Source organism: Helianthus annuus, chromosome 9 (assembly GCF_002127325.2).
Source record: "Helianthus annuus cultivar XRQ/B chromosome 9, HanXRQr2.0-SUNRISE, whole genome shotgun sequence".
Classification (NCBI taxonomy): domain Eukaryota; kingdom Viridiplantae; phylum Streptophyta; class Magnoliopsida; order Asterales; family Asteraceae; genus Helianthus; species Helianthus annuus.
This window is the reverse complement of record NC_035441.2, coordinates 150,913,198-150,935,544: the sequence shown is the minus strand read 5'-3', so window position 1 is coordinate 150,935,544 and position 22,347 is coordinate 150,913,198.

Genomic DNA, 22,347 nt, shown 5'->3' with positions numbered 1-22,347 from the left:
TTTGAGGATCAAGAGTCTAAGATACTCAGACCTTACATGGAGCAAGAAACTGATTATGAAAAGATATTTGGAGATCCGGCAAAGGATTATGACCCTGAAGAAGTGCTGGAACATGCATGGGATTACACATATTGGGATGAAGAGGATGATTGGTACTTTGACCCATATGAAGGGGAGCATGGTTCTGATTCGGATTGGTCTTGTTTGGATGATTGTCACTGGAAGTAGGCTAGATTTGTTTGGTTGTATGTTTGTATTTTGTACTAAATGTTGCAATGTAATCGAATCACTTTCCGCCAAAATTCTGTTTGAACACATTATTTGTACTAAAGCAGCCATATACGAACCAAACATAAAGATTGTAAACCAAACATTGTAAACTAAAATAAAGCAGCCATATGTAAACCAAACATTGTAAACCAAAATACAAACTTGACAAACCAAACATAAAGCTACAAACCAAACATTGTCTTGAACAAACTTGACAAACCTAACATTGTCTTGAACAAACAAACAAACAAACAAACAAACAAACATAGTCTAAAGTTACAAACCAAACATTGTCTTGAACAAACTTAACAAACAAACAAACATAGTCTAAAGTTACAAACCATCCATCACTCATCAAGATTGTAAACTGGTGCACCTTGAGTGGCAGTGTGTGATTCCTGTGAAGCAGTGGATTGTTCACCCCCTTGTCCTTTGCAACTCCTGACATTGTGACCCATGTTCCCACATTTACCACACTTCATGCTAGTTCCCTTTCTGGTCATTTTACCTCCTTTGTCGAACTCCTGCTCAAGCTCTTTTTCACCAAATGCCTTCTTTCGTTTCTTCTTTGGCCTTCCAACTTGTGTATGATGCTTTGATGGGATGAGTGTTGTTGGAAACTCTGAAGGAGTCCACATCTCGGGCCCGTTGATTGGCTCTATCACATTGTCATAGACTTCCTTCCATGTTGACAGCCAATACACATCAGAAACCCACTCTTCTGGTATGCCAGCATCAATGTTATCCCTTGACATATCCCATATGGCTGCAACTGCATGTTTGCAAGGCATCCCTGTCAAATCCCACTTCCTGCATGCACAAGTTTTATGTTTAACATTCACAACACACTGTGATCTCGGACCTGTTACTTGATACTTGTCTGAATCAACCACTAAAACAGACATTTCAGCAGCCTGTTTCTTGATCTCATCAAAGACCTCAGTGGCATGAGGTGTCAGTGGCCCCATACGCTTTGCTTGCAATTTCTTGACATTCACTATCCTCTTGGTCATGTACTCCCGAATGAATTCTAGGCATGTGATAATCGGCTTGTCCCTTGCTCCTACGATTTGTCTGTTAAAAACCTCACATGTGTTGTTCAACAATATATCACATTAAGCTCTTCCAGAAAAATATGCTCTTGACCAAGCGGTGTATGGGATCTCATTCAGCCAGTCATACATAGCTCGTTCTGTTGTCTTAATTTCTTCCATAGCTTTGTTAAAGTATGGAATAGATGTCTTCCTTCTGGCTGACCAAAGCAAATTCTTGTAAAGATCTCCACGCCACTTGGATTTCATGTTCTCATGGATATGCCTCAAACAAAATATGTGCTCACCATTAGGAAAACAGCTAGCATAGCAGGAATCAGACCCTGTGATACAAAATGCAATTAATCACAATATTTTGCTACCAAAGTTTTTTGCAATGTATTAATTAACACTTAAGAAGTTATTACCTTTTGTCTGTCACTGATGAAAGTGAAACAAGACTCAGCCGTACACCCTAGGTCATCTCTCAACAGTTGCAAAAACCATTTCCAGGTTTGTGTTGTTTCTGCCTCAACAAGGGCATAACAAACTGGATATATGTTATTGTTCCCATCAATACCAACAACACTCAAGATCTGTCCAGGAAATGGACCTTTCTAGTTGATGCTTCCGAAGCAGTTGACTTTGGATTGCATGAATTGGCATGTCTAGATTGCTTTCAATCATAGGTTGGATCTCTCTGGCAATCGAACTCATTGTGTACAAAGAAACGGCCCTTGTTGTCAAACAATTGTGTTGATTATGAATGGTCTCCACACACCACTTATCCTTGTCTGTGTTCTTTGAGATGTGCACTGCCCAAGGACAGGTGGGCTTGGTATGTCTTTTATGGTGCTTGTATTTTTGCCCTACTTTGGTGCATTTACTATTTTGCCCCACATCTCCTTTTTTTTCAGGACCAAGTAGTGGTGGATTGCTTCCAAAACATACTACCCTATACTGTTAGGATCCGAGGCTCTCTTGATTGTGTTTGTTTGTATGAATTGAACATTCAGAGTATATGAAATGATGTAAAGTGCAACGGAAATGAATACAAACTTTGTTAAACACAATCATAGAAGAGAATAGTATGTTTAAACACTTGTTTCACCTTGAGTCGAATGATTATAATGAAAATCAAAAGGTTACAATGCAAGCTTACAGACTAAAACTCCCCCTCAGCCTGATACTCCAGAGTTGGTTGCACAAGATGAAAGGATTGAATTGAGGAGAAGAACTCACTCAAAACGAATCAAATATTACAGTACATAGTACTGTTATATTTATAGGCAAACCAAACTACTGATGTACTTCAGCTGACGTCACCATGATAGTGACTTCTAACAGCCTAACAACCTATAGACACTAATCTATACAAAACTACTGATGTCTAACAACTGATAGATGATACAATACAAAACAAGTCTAACACTGTTCACGTTCCACTGTTGTAGCCTAAGCACTGATTACTTGATTCATCAGTGCTTTCTTCAAAAGGTGATCAGTCTTTGAATGAGCAGTGCTTGGATCTTCAGCAGTACTTAAGAGACATCAGTAGATAGAGCTCAGCGTTTGCCTTTTAGCAGTCTTTAGTTGTTCCATCAGTGTTTGGTTCATCAGTTGTTTTTCTGAGCAGTGTTTAGAGTGTATCAGCAGATAGATAACCACTGTCAAGGGGAGAGCTTAGTATAAACATCTGCTTATTGTGAATCCACTGTTGTGACCAGGTTTTGGCTTTACATTATCTGTTCCTCTGGTAGGGTTCAATCCCAACAATCTCCCCCTGGAACAGATAATGCCAAAACCTGTCATTATTCTGGATTTTTATTCCTCATCAAGAGTTCCTTAGCTTGTTTCTTAAATTCAGCTTCAAATTCCTTGAACTCTGGTCATCCTCATCCCTACACAATGAAAGTTCAAGGAGATCCTGTAGATCTTCAACACCAAGGCGAAATGCTTCTTTCCTTGATATGTACTTCATTTCGCCACTGGATCTGACCAAGGTCAATACGTGGGTCTTTTGATCAGACATCCACTTTAGTATTTTAAATCCAAGTGGGTTTCTTGGGAGAGATTTATTCTTTGATGAGTTAGGGGATGATGGCCTTGTAAACACTTGCAAGCTCTCAGACATTCTTTTGAAGTCTTCTTCAATGACTTTGTTTGCTGCAGCTATGTCTTCTGCAGTTTCTTGTTCAATAAGCTCTTGCCTTTCAATTTCTGACATGTCTGTTGCAGTGTTTGGTGATGCAGGCTTGTTTAACACCTTCTCAAAAAGGTTCTGAAGCTTTGTTAAGCTATCTTCTTTCAGACCCATTTTCATGATGGCGTCCTTGAAGTACTCTGCTTCCTTTTCTTTGATCTATTCTTCAGTCAGCTGTTTACCTTCTTTTTGGTCTGACACAAAAGTAGAATTGTATGCTGATTTAAACATTGTTCTGAGGTTTTCAATCTGCTGTTCAAGTTTCATCATATGTTCTTGTTTCTTTGAAGCATTTGAAGCAGTTATCTTTCTTTTCTTCAGCCTTTTATAGGCTTCATCAGTCTGCTGCCTGGACCATTTTGATATGGCTTCAGCAGTATCCATTTTTGCATCCACCAGCTCCTTTTTCTTTCCTTTATACTCAGCAGTGAGGTCAGCAATGAGCTTTTTGTATTTGCTCCAGTTTGGAGCATTTTTCTTCTTTGAAGGATCATTTTTGATTCTTTTGATCCTCTCAGCTTCATGCTTTAATGCAACTAATGGCCATTCTTCAAACTGTTGTTCTTCAGCAGGATAGAATTTCTCTTTCATAATGTAGGCTAGATACTGTTTCCTTAACTTTTTCTTTTGATCAGCCTTTTCTTTGATTAGCTCTTGTGCAAATTCTTCTATCTGCTTTACTTTTGTGAAGTAGAACTCCGGTCTTTTAGCAATGCCTTCGTCGCTTAGACCTTCACTTTCACTCTCAACCTTAGCTTTTACTTTAGCTTGCCTTGCCTTGATCTTGAGGTAATCATCCATATCCTCTGGTGGCATGTAGCCTATGAGTGAGGAGAATCTTCTTTTTGAAGGATCTTCTTCTGTATAGAATTGCCTCATCTCATTTTTGAGAGCTTCAATTTCTAGTGGATATTTTGCAGCATTAGGATCATGTATTTCCTCATTGGCAGGGATTGGCTTTCTTTTTCTACTAAGGAGCTTTGGTTGTGATATAGGAAGGGTGATAGCAGTGGTGGATGATTGACTAACAGCTGCTGAAACAACTGGTGTCTCAACTGTTGTTGTCATTACAACTACTGATGTATCAGCAGATGTCTTCTGCTTTTGAGCAGAGGTTATGATGGCAGTTGTTTGAGTGGTGATCAGTGGTAGACTAACAGTAGTTGAAACAACTGGTGTTTCAACCACTGTTGCCATTACACCAGATGTTGTAACATCTGTTGTCTTCTGCTTTTTGGCAGGGGGTGATAATGGTTTGGCTGTTTGTGATGGTAATGGTGGTGGAACAGTGGTTGTGATGGTATGTGATGGAGTGGTGTGTGTTGGAGGTGTGTGTGTTGATGATATGGCAGCTGTTTGGCTACTGACAGCAGTTTTTGTAACTACTGATGTATCAGCTGTTTGAATTGTAGTTTTGGATTTTGTGGTTTGAGATGACTGTTTTTCTTTTTCTGGTTCAATATACAGCCCATCTTCTATTCCTTTCTTTCTCAACTTGATTTTCTCCCCCTTTTTGGCATTATCTGCAAGGGGTGTATCCATGAAGAGGATGGAAGATGGAACTTTTTCACTATGAGCAGTCTTTTGTATGCTGGCCTTTATAGCCTTGATATCTGCTTGAGTGTCTTTAAACCTTGATTCCACCATGTTGGTCAGCATTTGTACTTGAATAGCATGCTTTTGATCAGCCATGTGTTGTTGTTTTTAAAGCATGGGTTGGAAAATATTCCAAAGCTCATTTGCAGCAAATGCATGTTGTGCAGGTGCTTGAGCAGGAACAGCAGTAGCTTGTGCTTTCTGAGTTTTTAAAATCTCTTGCACCATATCTTTAATTTCAGCAACTGAATCTTCAAGTTTTTCAACTCTTTTCGTCAATTACTGATATTTTGAATCATCACCTACATTAGTAGGATCATCTGAATCCCTACCAGTGGTGGTTGTACCAATGTGTGACTTAGGAACTGAGTCCCAAAAATCATCCATTGATGCCCCTTGTTCTTGGTACTGGGGACTTCTTTCTTCAGCACTCGATAAACCTTTGATGGTACCGGTGGTTAAAATCAACTCACTGGTGGTTACCGATGTTGCCATGGAAGAAATTGCCTTCAAGGGAGTCTTATTGATGAAACAACTGTCCAACTGAAGATCTGTTGATCCATCAGTTGTAGTTGCTGCTCCTCTTGAACTACCACCGAGAGTTACTTGTAACTCAGGGGGTGTAACCTCCTCAGCTGTTGCTGGGATAGCAGAGGCATAAGCATCAGACCCAGTCACTTGTGGAGGTATACTCTCAGTAATGGGTGATAGAGAGGAACTGGTTTGTGTCTGTGCAATATCAACTGCATGCAACAGGGGTATTATTGATTGTGGCATTATGATTGGTGAGGGTATGGGTGTTGAAAGAGACATGTCCTTGGGATCAGGATTGTGGAAGATAGATCCGAGTGGATCCAGAGCTTCATAATTTGGTGTCCCTGTGGTTACAACCTGATCCTTTTGTGAGGATGCAGGAGGAGTTTGAGGCTGGGGTTGAGATCTTTCTTCCAACTGCTGTGAGGAAGTAGCAGCAGTGGTTGTTTGTGACTTTTGTGCTGTCACTGGCATTGTCTCTGGGATCTCATCTTCCAGAGATGCCTTTGTTTTGGGTATGGTGGGTTTTCTGGATGTTTTTCTTTTTGTCTTTTTGGTGGCAGGTGTGGGTTTCAAAACAGTGGGTGTGCTACTTTGATCACCTGGAGCAGTGGGCTCAACAGCTGATACCTGAGGAGCAGTTTCTTCTGCTAAATTCTGCTCAGGTACCCTGCTTTTGTTTTTACAGGGGCTAACATCCTTGAGAAAGTCTCAGGTGTTAAGCCATTTATTTGAAAAGGATAACCTTGTTTTAGCAAATCTGCATCTTTCTTTTCAAATTTTTGGTCAAGATAATAACTCAGAAAATGTGGAAAGAGCAGAAATGCTTTGCTGTCAACATTCTTTACCGTATCATTAAAAATTTCCTGGGAATAATTGTAATCTTTATTATTTAAAATAGCATATCCCAGACATTGAATTTTTGATGGTATTTCATTGAAAGATGTTGTTTTATTTGAAGCACACATCAAAAGTGTGTGAAATAAAAATCTGGGTGCAGAAGGAAAATAACCTTTTTGTAAGGTATCCCTTTTAGGTTGTTCTGCATATCCCCTGTTCAGAAAATCATTTTTCAACTCGTCTTTTGAGAAAGAAATTTTACCTTTCTGATCATCGAGTTTAAAGACCTCTGAAATAGATTTCGGAGTGACTTGGATGGTTTTACCCTTTATTGAGGAGTTTATGGCTTTGATGACATCACCTTGTTTCTCAAGAGTGGCATTTTTCCAGAACTCTCTCTGGGTTTCTTGGTATATGGGAGCATTTGTTGTTAACAAAGTTTTATACTTTGATGCAGATATGGTGTCTATGATGGAATTGAAAGTGTCGTCGGTTGTGGGTTTTGTGAGTATTCCCAAATAGTTGTGAGGAGCTTTGAATGGTATTTCACCTGGTTCGACAGCCATTTGAGTGGCATCTGTTGGGGTGGAAGAAGAAGATGATTTTGGTTTTGCTTTCGATTTTGGTTTCGTCATTTTTTATGAAGAAGATCGAAGAAGATTTTTCTTTTGGAGATATGAGAGGGAAACTACTTTGTGAAGAGAACGTTTAGAATTCAATTCGACAGTAAAACCCTGTTTGGGTATAATCAGGTTTTTATTTTAGGGAAAAGGTGAATGCTGATGTGGCAGCGGTTATAATGATCTGACGGCTAAAAACTGACCACGTGCCAACCCCTGATGGAATGATAAATAATGGAGGACAGTTGTTTTGACAACCACTGATGGATCAGGCATCAGTAGTTACAACGGTAATGAAATGAAGCAGTGGGTGTATCAGTGGATGGAACAATGATTTTAAACATCAGTGTTTTTGAAGAGCAGAGGTTGACTATCAGCAGTGGACAGACTTTAGAGAGCAGATGTTGAGACACAATAGCATTTTAGGTACAACAGTGGTAGAAAATAGAATGAAGACTTTTATTGCAACAACTGATAGTGCAGCAGTGTTTTAACTTTTGACAAATAATGTTAGCATCTGCTTGTTCAGATGTAGAAATTGATTTTGTCTTGTGAAAGCACATTATCTTATCTAACATCTGTTGAGCACCAGAGATACTATTCTTAACAAAATACATTTTAGATGTACATTATCAAGATTAAATTGCCAGCAGTTGTCTACAAAAATTTTGTTCAAGGTTTTGCCAAATGTCCATTATTCCAGACAGTGGTTTAGCATCCCAGATGATGAAGACATTTCTACTAGAGCTGCTCATTTTGTGTCTAATTACTTGAACTAGAACATGAGTATCTTTGTAGTTCAAAATTAATTTGCAATCAATTTATGATCTGTGATAATCAAACTTGAGCTTAACATGACCTTGATATATGTGCCATTTCCTTTTGACCAGATTTAGGATAGAAATTTCACACAAAAACAAGTAAATTACATCCTGACCAGAGATGAACTTTTACTATCAAAAATGAGTAAAAGTACAGAATATATTATAAAAAGTAATATATATCTGGTTTTATTAAGAAGAAAAACACCTTAGAAAAATTAAAGGAAGTTTTGAAAATCAACAAAAGGATCTGACAGCTTTACAAATATGTTCATGATCATATCATTCTCAAGTTATTTTGACCATTGTTTGGGGTCATTTTCTTGTCAATTGATTGTAAATTCTTCTTTTAAGGACAATCACTGGAGATGTCGTAGTTACCTGAACAATTCCTGGATTTGATGAAAGCACTCAGTTGCATGATGACCACTGTTTACCCAATTTTGACCTCAGAAGTGTTTTATGCTTATACTCTTTTCCTTTGGATTCAAAAGTTTTTGAGATAACCACACTTCTGAGTTTTTGTGAATTTTCTTCTTCCCTTTTTACCCTTCCCAATCATAAGTATTGAAATACTTACTGAGGGGTATTTATTGAAGGAATACTTGTTCCAGAATCATTTTGCAGTAATGTTTTGAGAAATTTGGTCATTTCTGCATATGCTTATGCCAACCTCCTCATTACCTATGATCCGGACATTTTTGACTCCTAATTTTCTTAATGTATTTTAACATAGTTGATTTTGTCCTTTTGAGGAACTCAGCCTGTTTTCAACACATAAGATCTGAATGACTAAAGTTTAAATTTCCCTCTTTTATGTTAACAAAAACACTACTGTTTTAAGAACATAGGCTTTTGTTAATTTGAGGTTCATACTTTAGCATTTTAGTGAGAACATCACAAATATCAAAACGACAATTGAAATCAATCTTAAAAATATCAAACGATCCCATAATTTAACAGATATTTTTCAGATCTGAAAACTATGAGTGAATTGTGCATAATATCACTTGTTGCGTGAAATTTGTGTGTCATATGACATCTTGGTTATTTTACAGAGTTTCTAAATAACCATTTTGATCATGATTCACTTGTTACTCTGTTTTTCAACTGAATACAACCAACCTCAGTATCAATGAATTGTGAGCTGAATTGTTATGTCAAATTGATTGTTAGATCGAATTTGACTGTCCAGGCTCTGATACCAATTGTTAGGATTCGAGGCTCTCTTGATTGTGTTTGTTTGTATGAATTGAACATTCAGAGTATATGAAATGATGTAAAGTGCAGCGGAAATGAATACAAACTTTGTTAAACACAATCATAGAAGAGAATAGTATGTTTAAACACTTGTTTCACCTTGAGTCGAATGATTATAATGAAAATCAAAAGGTTACAATGCAAGCTTACAGACTAAAACTCCCCCTCAGCCTGATACTCCAGAGTTGGTTGCACAAGATGAAAGGATTGAATTGAGGAGAAGAATTCACTCAAAACGAATCAAATATTACAGTACAGAGTACTGTTATATTTATAGGCAAACCAAACTACTGATGTATTTCAGCTGACGTCACCATGATAGTGACTTCTAACAGCCTAACAACCTATAGACACTGATCTATACAAAACTACTGATGTCTAACAACTGATAGATGATACAATACAAAACAAGTCTAACACTGTTCACGTTCCACTGTTGTAGCCTAAGCACTGATTACTTGATTCATCAGTGCTTTCTTCAAAAGGTGATCAGTCTTTGAATGAGAAGTGCTTGGATCTTCAACAGTACTTAAGAGACATTAGTAGATAGAGCTCAGCGTTTGCCTTTTAGCAGTCTTTAGTTGTTCCATCAGTGTTTGGTTCATCAGTTGTTCTTCTGAGCAGTGTTTAGAGTGTATCAGCAGATAGATAACCACTGTCAAGGGGAGAGCTGTAACGCCCTGCGTTTTCATAATTTCCCTATTTAGAAACCATTGCTTGGATTTCTATTTTTGGAAACTTTGTATTCTTGTAATCGTTCCTTTCTTTGTAATCGTTATCAAACCGAGACTTGGATCATTAATGAAGCTTGTATTTTGTTACATTTATGTTATACACACTCAATGTATGCTCGTATGTTCGACTTCGTGAATCAATCAATGTCTAATTGTTATTCTTGGAAACTATGTGCGAAACTTATAATTAAACTAAACTTATGCATTGAACGTGTTTTGAACGAGGACGATACTTAATTTCGACATTCATGCACTCAATTATACTTGGTTTATGATAAACATGCTTGTCTTGCCCTTAAACAATGCTTATATAACAAGAACATCCCTAAAACTCTTAAAAACCCTAAACTATGAACTACAGGGGCCAAATTGTCATTTTTCAAACTTAATCCAGAAAGTTGGACCCCGTCGCGTAGCGCGACGGGTATGGGGCTTGATGCTCGCGCTACGCGAGCCCCTGTTTTCGGCAGATTGTGTTTCTTGAGCTGATTATGCACGAAATCCCATTAACCAACCTCACCCAATCACCTTTAATCCACCTCTAATCACCTCCAATCACCTTCTAACTCATTCATTATAAATACCCACCTTCTCCAACCCATTTGACACTTTCACAACTCTCTAATCTTCACAAATTCACTCTCAATCTGCAACAAATCTGAGTTTTGGACAGATTCTTGTAACTTCACTAAAGTGAGTGTAACTTGCTTATTTCTTAACCAAATCACTTGGTTCTTCTTCCTATTGCTTGGTTATGTCCTTGGGTTTGAATCCTTGGTTTTTCCTTGGAAGAATCATGCTTGGATTTGCCCTAAAATGGACTAAAACTTTCTGTTTGTTTTATACTATTCAAATGACATGTTATTTCTTATCCAACTTGTGTCTAACACATCTCAAACCAATGTCCTAATGCTTACAACCCCTCTTATGGTTGGTTAAGCTTAAAAACATGGTTGAGACATCTAAATCAGAGGCTAAAACCTCATAAAACTTTCTGTTTTTAATTAGGGTTTTACCCACAAGTAATGTTCAAGTGTGAAACTTGTTGAATGTGTGATGGTTGGATTAGCTTGGGCTATCCTTCATAAGAATCCACTCATTACTTGATGTTTTGCTATAGATTAGTTGTTGTTAATACCTTGATACTTGTATGTTCTTGACCCTCCTTGTTGTTTATAACAACAAGTGTAGTGGTGAACAATAGAGGTGCCTAAATGGAAGCTTGTTCTTCCTACCTCATGTATGTATTCTATGACACAAAGAGGTACCTAAATGGAGACATTAATCTCCTACCTCATGCTTGAATCATAAGACTTGTAAACTATATAATACCTAAGTTATTCTATATGTATACATCTAAGTAACTAAGACTTGATGATGACTTAATAGTTATTTGTTAAGTGGACGTTACATCATCTATGACCATGCCCTTGTTACGACTCTAATGGATCTTAGAATCCATGAAATCATACCAACTCTTTTGAGTTTCAATAGTGTCAAGAACAAGAGTTATGTGTACAAAATGATTATTTTCACCTATGCTACTTTCTATATATTTTAAAAACTCTGAATCTATAATCTTCCGTTATACGCCAAACTCACACACCTTTGCTTTCCCGTGTAGAAGGACAAGGTGCTCCGAACTAATTCATCTACAAACTTGCTCTCGGAATTTCAAGTCACCACTTGTAAACCGTGAGTATACTCGTATTTCCCCCTTTTATTTTTACCACTTTTGGGGTGTAACATGTTTACCTATTGAAACTTACACATGAACTTTTGTCTAAACACATGAACATTCCTATAACATGCTTGTATATGTGATGACTTGATACTTTAAATTTGGGTGATTCTTATGTGTTGAACTTATCATTAACTTCGTACGAGCCAAACCTTGACATATGTAGCGCTATAGGATTAACGACCCGCCTCTACTGAAACTTTGGTTATGTCATGAGCAAGTTGCATTTTCTTGGTTTGATATGTTAGACACATGCCATATTTAATGTTTTCTTGAATCGCATGCTTGCTATGAGGAATTGTTCACACTTTTTATCTTATGCTATGTATGTACCAAACTTGTATACTCGCCTTTGCTTTTGCATTGAATTGTATTTTAAACATGTTACAGGTTGATGATGATGAAATGAAAGAGGTAGCACGATGCCTAGATACACACTTTAGACGTTAGGTTTAATATGTTGTATCGAATTTTGGTTATGTTGATTTGTTATCTTGATTAAACTTGTTGTTATTTGGATCTTGTATTAATGACTACTTGAAGTTTGGAAATGAAATTTGGATTATTAAATTATTGTCACAAATAGCGTTATGATGTCTCGAGCAATCTTTACACTTCGTCTCATCCCGATGTTTCCGCCATTGGTTGGGGTGTGACAAGAGCTTAGTATAAACATCTGCTTATTGTGAATCCACTGTTGTGACCAGGTTTTGGCTTTACATTATCTGTTCCTCTGGTAGGGTTCAATCCCAACATATACCTTAACAATTCATTTTTTAGAATAAACACATCCCTCCTTGCCTTAAGAGCATAATCTTTCACCATCTGATTCATCTTTTTCTTGTCATCAATAAGCTGACCAACAAAGAATGGCGAATCATTTGGACCTTTTAAAGCACCCTTGTTTCTCCTCCTTATCTTCCTGGCAACCTTTTCTCTAAGGCTTGAATTGTCATCAGACCCACTTTCAAAGTCCTCCAGGTCTACAGGCAGATGACCTTCTTCGCTTCTCTCATCATCATGATCCTCATCACTTGAACCATCCAGTTCTTCCCTAGTAAATTCAACATTAGCCCTGAACCTCTGCATATCCACCTCTATTTCATAAACCAAATTATCTTCCTCAACATACTCATAATCAGGATCATTTCCTTCACTCTCTTCCTCATCTTCATTCAAACCATGATTCTGATTATTTATTGTAAATGATGCTGGAACAATTGCTTTACATGCCCCTACAGGACCTTCACTTATATTTTCCAAGATTGTTGACCTCCGGTGTTCAACATACATGTCTATCATGTGGACTCCTTGACGCACATGATCAAAGATAGGCTCTAAGTCAACATCACATTTTAATGTCCTAAGACCAAAATCCAACGAACAGTACGGTTCCTTGTAATGAATGCAGAAAAACAAACCATCATTGTATCCTAATTTCTTAACCATCTCCTCTAAAACATCAGTATTCAACACTCTAAAATCTACATGATCAATGTAGTTCATCTTCCCACCAAAGTATTTCCTATCTGGGTTTTCTACAAAATTACCTCCATGGTGATATTTTATGGTAAATTGAGATTGGGTTTGACCTGTAAACAAACATCAACAACAAATTAACACAGAAAAAGGTTCAAATTTTACCTAATTCAGACCCTGTGAGCTTGCATGTCACTTACGGTACATTTCAGCCGGTTCGAAATACTGATCTTCAGCTCGTACCTTCCACAATCGAAGATCCATGCTTGTAACAGAGTTCTAATCAGCTGTAATTGTTGAAGAATGCCTGATCGCCAATGAGGAGCTCTTGAATTCAGAGGTAGGTTAAATTCAGGGTTTCAAAGTGATGAAAGGGGGATTATATGAGGTTGCAGGTCAAGAGGATGGTGAATTTACCTATTTGCCCTTTGACCATTAACAGAAAACGCTGACCTCTGACGGAAACATGGCCCGGGGGGTAAACATGCGACATAAGAGCAAACGTTGGGGGGTAAAATTGCAATTATTTCCTTAGGGGGGTAGACATGCCAATCACCCCAAACCCCAGGGGGTAAAGTTGCAGTTTACTCTATAAATAAATAAACTAGTAAGGAACCCCACGCTTCGTGGCGGGTTTCGTCCGTAATAAGAACGGTTGGTATTCTCGTATAATTTTCAAACTAATACACACAAACGAATTGACATTATAATAAGTAATTTACGGTAAACAATTTAAAAAAGACATTTTAATTGTATTATCAACATAAAGAATCTGAAATATGATTTATTTTGTATTTTTTTCAAGTAAAAAGAGTTTATTAGAAATATGAATTATAAGTTAATTATATAAATTGTATCAAACTATTTTTATCAAATAACTAAATAGCTACCATATTTATATAACTAGGTTAAACCCCCGCCGCGTTGCGGCCGGGGGCTTACAAATTAAGAAGAACAACAGGTTTAACCCCCACCGCAACGGTCTCTTAGCGAACGCGACATACTCTTTTGAAAATATAAACACAAATTATTGAAATCAAACTTTCATATACATCCTTTTTATTCACACAAAACTACGACCTCCATAATTACTCAAACATTCTCATCACCACTAAGTGCCAACATGTAACGCCCGACTCTTTTGTACTTTCCATTTATAGAAAGCTTTGTTCGTATTTCTATTTTTGGAAGCTTTGTATTCTTGTAATCGTTTCTTTCTTTGTAATCTTTATCAAATCGAGACTTGGATCATTAATGAAGCTTGTATTTTGTTACATTTATGTTATACACACTCTATGTATGCTCGTATGTTCGACTTCGTGAATCAATCAATGTCTAATTGTTATTCTTGGAAACTATGTGCGAAACTTATAATTAAACTAAACTTATGCATTGAACGTGTTTTGAACGAGAACGATACTTAATTTCGACATTCATGCACTCAATTATACTTGATTTATGATAAACATGCTTGTCTTGCCCTTAAACAATGCTTATATAACAAGAACATCCCTAAAACTCTTAAAAACCCTAAACTATGAACTACAGGGGCCAAATTGTCATTTTTCAAACTTAATCCAGAAAGTTGGACCCCGTCGCGTAGCGCGACGGGTATGGGGCTTGATGCTCGCGCTACGCGAGCCCCTGTTTTCGGCAGATTGTGTTTCTTGAGCTGATTATGCACGAAATCCCATTAACCAACCTCACCCAATCACCTTTAATCCACCTCTAATCACCTCCAATCACCTTCTAACTCATTCATTATAAATACCCACCTTCTCCAACCCATCTGACACTTTCACAACTCTCTAATCTTCACAAATTCACTCTCAATCTGCAGTAAATCTGAGTTTTGGACAGATTCTTGTAACTTCACTAAAGTGAGTGTAACTTGCTTATTTCTTAACCAAATCACTTGGTTCTTCTTCCTATTGCTTTGTTATGTCCTTGGGTTTGAATCCTTGGTTTTTCCTTGGAAGAATCATGCTTGGATTTGCCCTAAAATGGACTAAAACTTTCTGTTTTGTTTACTATTAATCAACAACATGTTATTTCTTATCCAACTTGTGTCTAACACATCTCACACCAATGTCCTAATGCTTACAACCTCTCTTATGGTTGGTTAAGCTTAAAAACATGGTTGAGACACTTAAATCAGAGGTTAAAACCTCACAAACTTTCTGTTTTAATTAGGGTTTTACCCACAAGTAGTGTTCAAGTGTGAAACTTGATGTATGTGTGATGGTTGGTTTAGCCTAGGCTATCCTTCATAAGAATCCGCTCATTACTTGATGTTTTTCTATAGATTAGTTGTTGTTATTACCTTAATACTTGTATGTTCATGACCCTCCTTGTTGTTTATAACAACAAGTGTAGTGGTGAACAATAGAGGTACCTAAATGGAAGCTTGTTCTTCCTACCTCATGTATGTATTCTATGACACAAAGAGGTACCTAAATGGAGACATTAATCTCCTACCTCATGCTTGAATCATAAGACTTGTAAACTATATAATATCTAAGTTATTCTATATGTATACATCTAAGTAACTAAGACTTGATGATGACTTAATAGTTATTTGTTAAGTGGACGTTACATCATCTATGACCATGCCCTTGTTACGACTCTAATGGATCTTAGAATCCATGAAATCATACCAACTCTTTTGAGTTTCAATAGTGTCAAGAACAAGAGTTATGTGTACAAGATGATTATTTTCACCTATGCTACTTTCTATATATTTTAAAAACTCCGAATCTATAATCTTCCGTTATACGCCAAACTCACACACCTTTGCTTTCCCGTGTAGAAGGACAAGGTGCTCCGAACTAATTCATCTACAAACTTGCTCTCGGAATTTCAAGTCACCGCTTGTAAACCGTGAGTATACTCGTATTTCCCCCTTTTATTTTTACCACTTTTGGGGTGTAACATGTTTACCTATTGAAACTTACACATGAACTTTTGTCTAAACACATGAACATTCCTATAACATGCTTGTATACGTGATGACTTGATACTTTAAATTTGGGTGATTCTTATGTGTTGAACTTATCATTAACTTCGTACGAGCCAAACCTTGACATATGTAGCGCTATAGGATTAACGACCCGCCTCTACTGAAACTTTGATTATGTCATGAGCAAGTTGCGTTTTCTTGGTTTGATATGTTAGACACATGCCATATTTAATGTTTATCTTGAATCGCATGCTTGCTATGAGGGATTGTTCACACTTTTATCTTATGCTATGTATGTACCAAACTTGTATACTCGCCTTTGCTTTTGCATTGAATTGTATTTTAAACATGTTACAGGTTGATGATGATGAAATGAAAGAGGTAGCACGATGCCTAGATACACACTTTAGACGTTAGGTTTAAATATGTTGTATCGAATTTTGGTTATGTTGGTTTGTTATTTTGATTAAACTTGTTGTTATTTGGGATCTTGTATTGATGACTACTTGAAGTTTGGAAATGAAATTTGGATTATTAAATTATTGTCACAAATAGCGTTATGATGTCTCGAGCAATCTTCACACTTCGTCTCATCCCGATGTTTCCGCCATTGGTTGGGGTGTGACAGATTGGTATCAGAGCCATAACTATAGGGAATTAGGAAAATTGCTATGCTTTTGCCCTAGTCTATAGTTTTAGGAACTTTGTCTCTTATTTGTTGTTTAAAACTTTTGTACTCTACCGTGCATGCTTCCTAGCTACACTTCTTGTTATTAAATTTATGCGCCTTCCTAAGGCTAACACGAATACACTTATGCTATTTTATACTCTTGTAACATCAACGAGACAACTTTACCAAAATAGGCGTGAAACCCACAATTTGGTAAACGACTCTCACTCTACCTTTAATCTATTTTTTGCACGAAATTTCACCATTAAGCTAGGAGTGACATCCACAACTTAATGGTAATTTCCATTTCAACTCTAGTGGACCCTTGTCAAAGTGTCAAAATTTATTTTGGCCGACAAGTACCAACCACATTTAGGGTACGAAATCGTCAAGTTAGGGGTAAAACCCGCATCTTGTCGATTGAGTCCCATTCCTTGATTTTTATTCTCGCCAAAGTCCCGAATGTTCCAATCATTTAGAGATGTGTAGTAACCGGAAGGGTAAGATACCGTTAATCGCTTCTCGACGAGAGTATCTTACTTATAGGCCAAAGCACAATATCTCTAAATCGAAAGGACTTTCGACCCACTTTGGAATTGTCGACGTTTCTCTACCCGAAACAATCCTATGTTTTATTGAGCCTCTCTTTTATGTAACTCAATTTATATGTGATTTTATACTTGAACGTTCTTTCATTTCGAAATGTCGTTTTAATCATTTCGCACATTATCGCAATCACAAACAATAATAATCCCTCGTGAACAAACTAAATTTACAATGCTTTCGTTTATTCATGTTATGCTATGTGGAATTCATGACTATGCTATATAAGACGTTTAAACTTTTTATGCTATGCAAATCAACTTGAATCTTTATGCTATATGACCCTTTATGCTATGTGATCAATTTCATCTTCTTAAGCAAACATTATGACCAAGTCTCATCTACTCCCTCTTTTCGAATTCGAATTATTTTTGAAATATCACTTTTACTCATATCACGTACAAATACTTTATCATACATTTATACATTATCCACATACATGATTTCACATAATTTTATTTATACCCCATTGTAACAATAAATGGAGATATATAATCAAGATGGGAGTGATTTCCTTACCTTGACGACTAACTCCGTTTCTTTTCTCATCTTACAACGACCTCGCCAACGAATTAGGGGTGATTTCCTTACCTAGGTGATCGTTACCAGTATTTTCCTTAATAGACTATATTACGTAAACATGATCACGTTTATATCTAAATCGTTTATCATTAGGCAAATCTCTATTTATTTCAGCATGCATTGTTTATATGAACGAATTCCTTATCTGTAACACCCCAAAAACGGGTTTGGTAATCAAACCACGTTAATATTAATGACTTGGTAAAAATACCGTTAGTGGTAAAATTTAACCCGGTGAATATTAGGACTTAAATAAATAATCCTAATATTAACTAAAAGGTGAATAAAAGCTTTTAAGGAAACAAAATGGATAAAAGGCCCGAGTTAACGGGACCTGAAATAAACTTAGTCATAAATATTCCCGAACCCGCTAAGTTAACTAGAAATGTAAAACCTAGTTAATAAGTGGGAATATTATTGACAGTAATTTAGGTTGTAACCTAATTAATAACTAACCAAACACGAGGGACCAAAGCCGGGTAACTTGAAAATGGAATTATAACTTAAAAATATAACACAACACACACACTAGATGTGTGTGTGCGTGCGTGAAGTAGTCCAGGAGAAGGAGCAAGAGCTCCAAAACCCTAGCTCCAACAATCTCAACAAATTGAAGCTCAAATCAAGACCCAAATCGATGCATGAACACATATAAATGATCACCTAGTCGTGGGGATCACAAGGTATGTCGAATTTTATGATTTGGTGATACTTTGAGATTATGATGAACAATCATAATCGAAATTCTGGAATGAATGTTGAATCTGTGAGTGTTATTGTGATGAAATCCATGTTTAGGACCAACCCTAGTTAATAATTTGATAAACTAGTGTTGAAAAAAATAGAAATTTGATGATTACCCATATGTGTGCTAAGTGCGTTTTATGACAAGAAGATGAACACTTGAATTAGAGTGTTAAATTGATGAATATTGATGTTATGATACTAGTACTAAGTGTAGTTCATGAACACTAGACATGAAAGTTTGAATTTTGATGTTAATCTTGGTAAAAATAACTAGTTGTGAACTAGTTAGCAAATGTGTAGAAGTATGCCTATTAGGTGTTTGATAAAATGCCTACATGAGAAGTAAAGGGTTGAAATTCAATTAAAACATGTAATTGGCAAATTTGACTAATTACATGAGACATGGGATAAAACGGATTATAATAATAGTTTGACACTCTCTACAAGCTAGGTGGAGGCTTGGGAAAGAAGCGGTCAAACGAATCAAGCACGAGAAGAAAAAGCGTATTCGGATGCGAGGTAAGTATGGCTTACACTAGTCTTGTATGTTAGAATATCCTCTTATCGTATTAGTTACGAATAAGATAAATACATAATTGCGGTATGATGTTCCGGCATGTAGACGCACGGAACAAGTTAGACAAGCATGACAAGAAACCATGTTGATGGTTTAGAAAAGAATTAAAATCAGTAATTCGATTATTTTATGACAAAGGGGAAATGAAACGTTGGAATGGTTGCCTTTTAGGGTAAACCAAAACAAACAATAAGGGTAAAACGGTAAATTGGTCACGTGTTGACCATAACTATTGATTTCGAAAGGCACCGAATGGCGTAAGCTATGATAGGCTAAAAAGCGTTAGGGAACGATCAATAGGTGAAATGACCGCACGGTGTAAACCGGAGCGAGTCGTATAGATGAGTTGGTAATAAATGCCATCTCGTCAACCTAACCGGTCACTTAGACCAAACGGGTCAAAAGGTGAAGATATCACCTCTTGACAATAACGACTAATGATTATTGTCGAGTTATATTATTTCAGGAGTAAATGTGAAATGGGTATTAGCAACGCCATGGATTAGCGGTTATAAAAGCAAGGTATTAAAAACGGGTTGATATATTGACCCGCGCCAGGTATGTGAAACAGGGTAACACTCATTTAGAATAATTGGTTCAACGAGTGCTAATAGAAGTCAAAATAAACATTTGGTTACTTGATAAGTAAACCAAATGTTTAATATAGTGAACATTGTGTTGGGAAGCTTAATGACTTTTCAAACAAAATCATAAGTTAAAAGAGGGATTTCGGGTCGAATATACTTCCAAAAGTCCTTCATCGTAAATGATTGGCTAAACGGACTAAAACGCCCTTATAAGCTAAATTGGACAAACTACCTTTAAAGGTAGTTTTGAAACGAGTTTTACGATCAAGTAAGTAATTGAAATGAGTATTAAGTCGCAAAAGAAGTAAACCTTTGGTCAAATGACTCTATACGAGTCTTTGTCGTAAATTTAGTAATCCGACGAGAAAAACTCGGATTATTTAGATTTCCCCCTTAAGTCCACCACAAATAAGTTTGTGGTGGAAGATCACTTGATAAGAAATGTTGTATGATAATGCTAGAAATGAATGAGAGCGTTTCATGATCAAAATACGCATAAACACCCTTAACGGGTCAAAACATGCATAGGAGCGTAAATGGGTTTAAGATACGTAAGGAACCCGTGACTTGAACCTAATATGATAGGAATTATTGAAATTATGATTACCGTGAGAATAAGGATCAAACAAACATGTTTCGTTTGATAAAAAACATGAATGGGTCAAAATTGCGACAAATTGGAAAAGCTGGATACAGAGTCCACCGTAAATTACGGTGCCACCGTAATTTACGGTGGAGATGAAAGTCTTACGGTAGCCCCCTACTGGTTTACGGTAGGGGCATGTAAAACCAGTGGCCACCGTAAATTACGGTGCCACCGTAATTTACGGTGGAGGTCAGGTTGAAATTGTTGTTTTGTTATCAATTGTTTCTCGAACCCGTTTAGACACGTTTAAAACCCTGTATGACTAAGCATTTCATGTTTATGAAATGTAGGTACACCATGGGATGCCGGAAGACGATCAAACTGAAGAACCGAACACAATAAAGACTCATGCTTCCGCACATTGCCTCGTTGTAAATTTTAACGACGAACCCAATCACGTTCATAGAATAGCTTATGAATTGTAAAAGTTTTAATTTACTCGGAATTGTCTAAGGATACATAACACTAAATACATGTCTGTTTTCGTAATTTATACGAAAACCCTTAAAATAATAACTAGAGTGTTACAAGTTGGTAATCAGAGCTCAAGGTTGTTGACAAATGTGTTCGGTTCGAGGCTTGATCGCAAATCCGGTAAGTGTATGTATGTTAATCGTTTAGCGTATTAGAGTGTTGTAAACAACACATAGGGTTATCGTGAAATACACGTTACCCCAAATTAAATGATAGATATGGTTAACAACATTACGTGCGTTGACACATATAGTACAAAAGCCTTGTACTATGATACAGGCATTTAGTAAGGTTGACATTACTAACTTTGTGAATGTCTTGATTGAAGGACACTTACATTTAAAGATGGCAAAGGTTAAACAAATGCAAGATGTGATAGAGGAACAGTCCGAGGCATGACAAGAGGAACATGCCCATCAAGGACTAAATCGCGTAACGACCGCGAAAAGGCTAATGGCAAGAGAAGCCCGTTAGGGCAAGCATTATCAGGTGCACGTTTTAAATCATTGCATAAATAGTAATATGCAACAGATATGTAGAGACTGAAAGTTGCATATGTAGATTGAAAACTTGGAAAGACCTGAATAGAAAACCTATCCGGGATACTGTTTCCAAGAAAAACAGATAGAGGTATTACTTACATAGGGCGTGATGTGAAAACTGTAAAAAGGTCATGCGTGTCATGTGTTAATCGCTTACTCTGGCCAAGTAAGTAGCGGCATATGATACCATGAACTTCTTATGGCGGACACGTTTACATCCGATGTAGTAAGGGTGGGGTAAATGGGACTAACTTAAAAAGTACCCAAATGAATCAGATAAGCAAAATATTTGATAATAATGTAAACGCACAACCAAGTGACGGGAGCGTATTACATTAGGATAATGAGCCCGGGTGAAGGGACAAACAAGCATGTAAAATGATTTAGACAAGTATTGGGAGGGAGTGTACTTACACTCGAACCCAGAAAACATCAAGCATGTAAAACGATTTAGACAAATATTGGGAGGGAGTGATACTTACACTCGAACCCGGAGAATGTAAACATGTAAGATGAGTTAGACAAGTATTGGGAGGGAGTGTACTTACACTCGAACCCAGAAAACATCAAGCATGTAAAATGATTTAGACAAGTATTGGGAGGGAGTGTACTTACACTCGAACCCAGAAAACATCAAGCATGTAAAACGATTTAGACAAATATTGGGAGGGAGTGATACTTACACTCGAACCCGGAGAATGTAAACATGTAAGATGAGTTAGATATGCATTGGGAGGGGGTGTACTTACACTCGAACCCGGAAAATGCAAATATGTTCCTTAACGGGTCATTTTTGTAAAACGTCGAACTTAACGATAAAGTCAGAATATA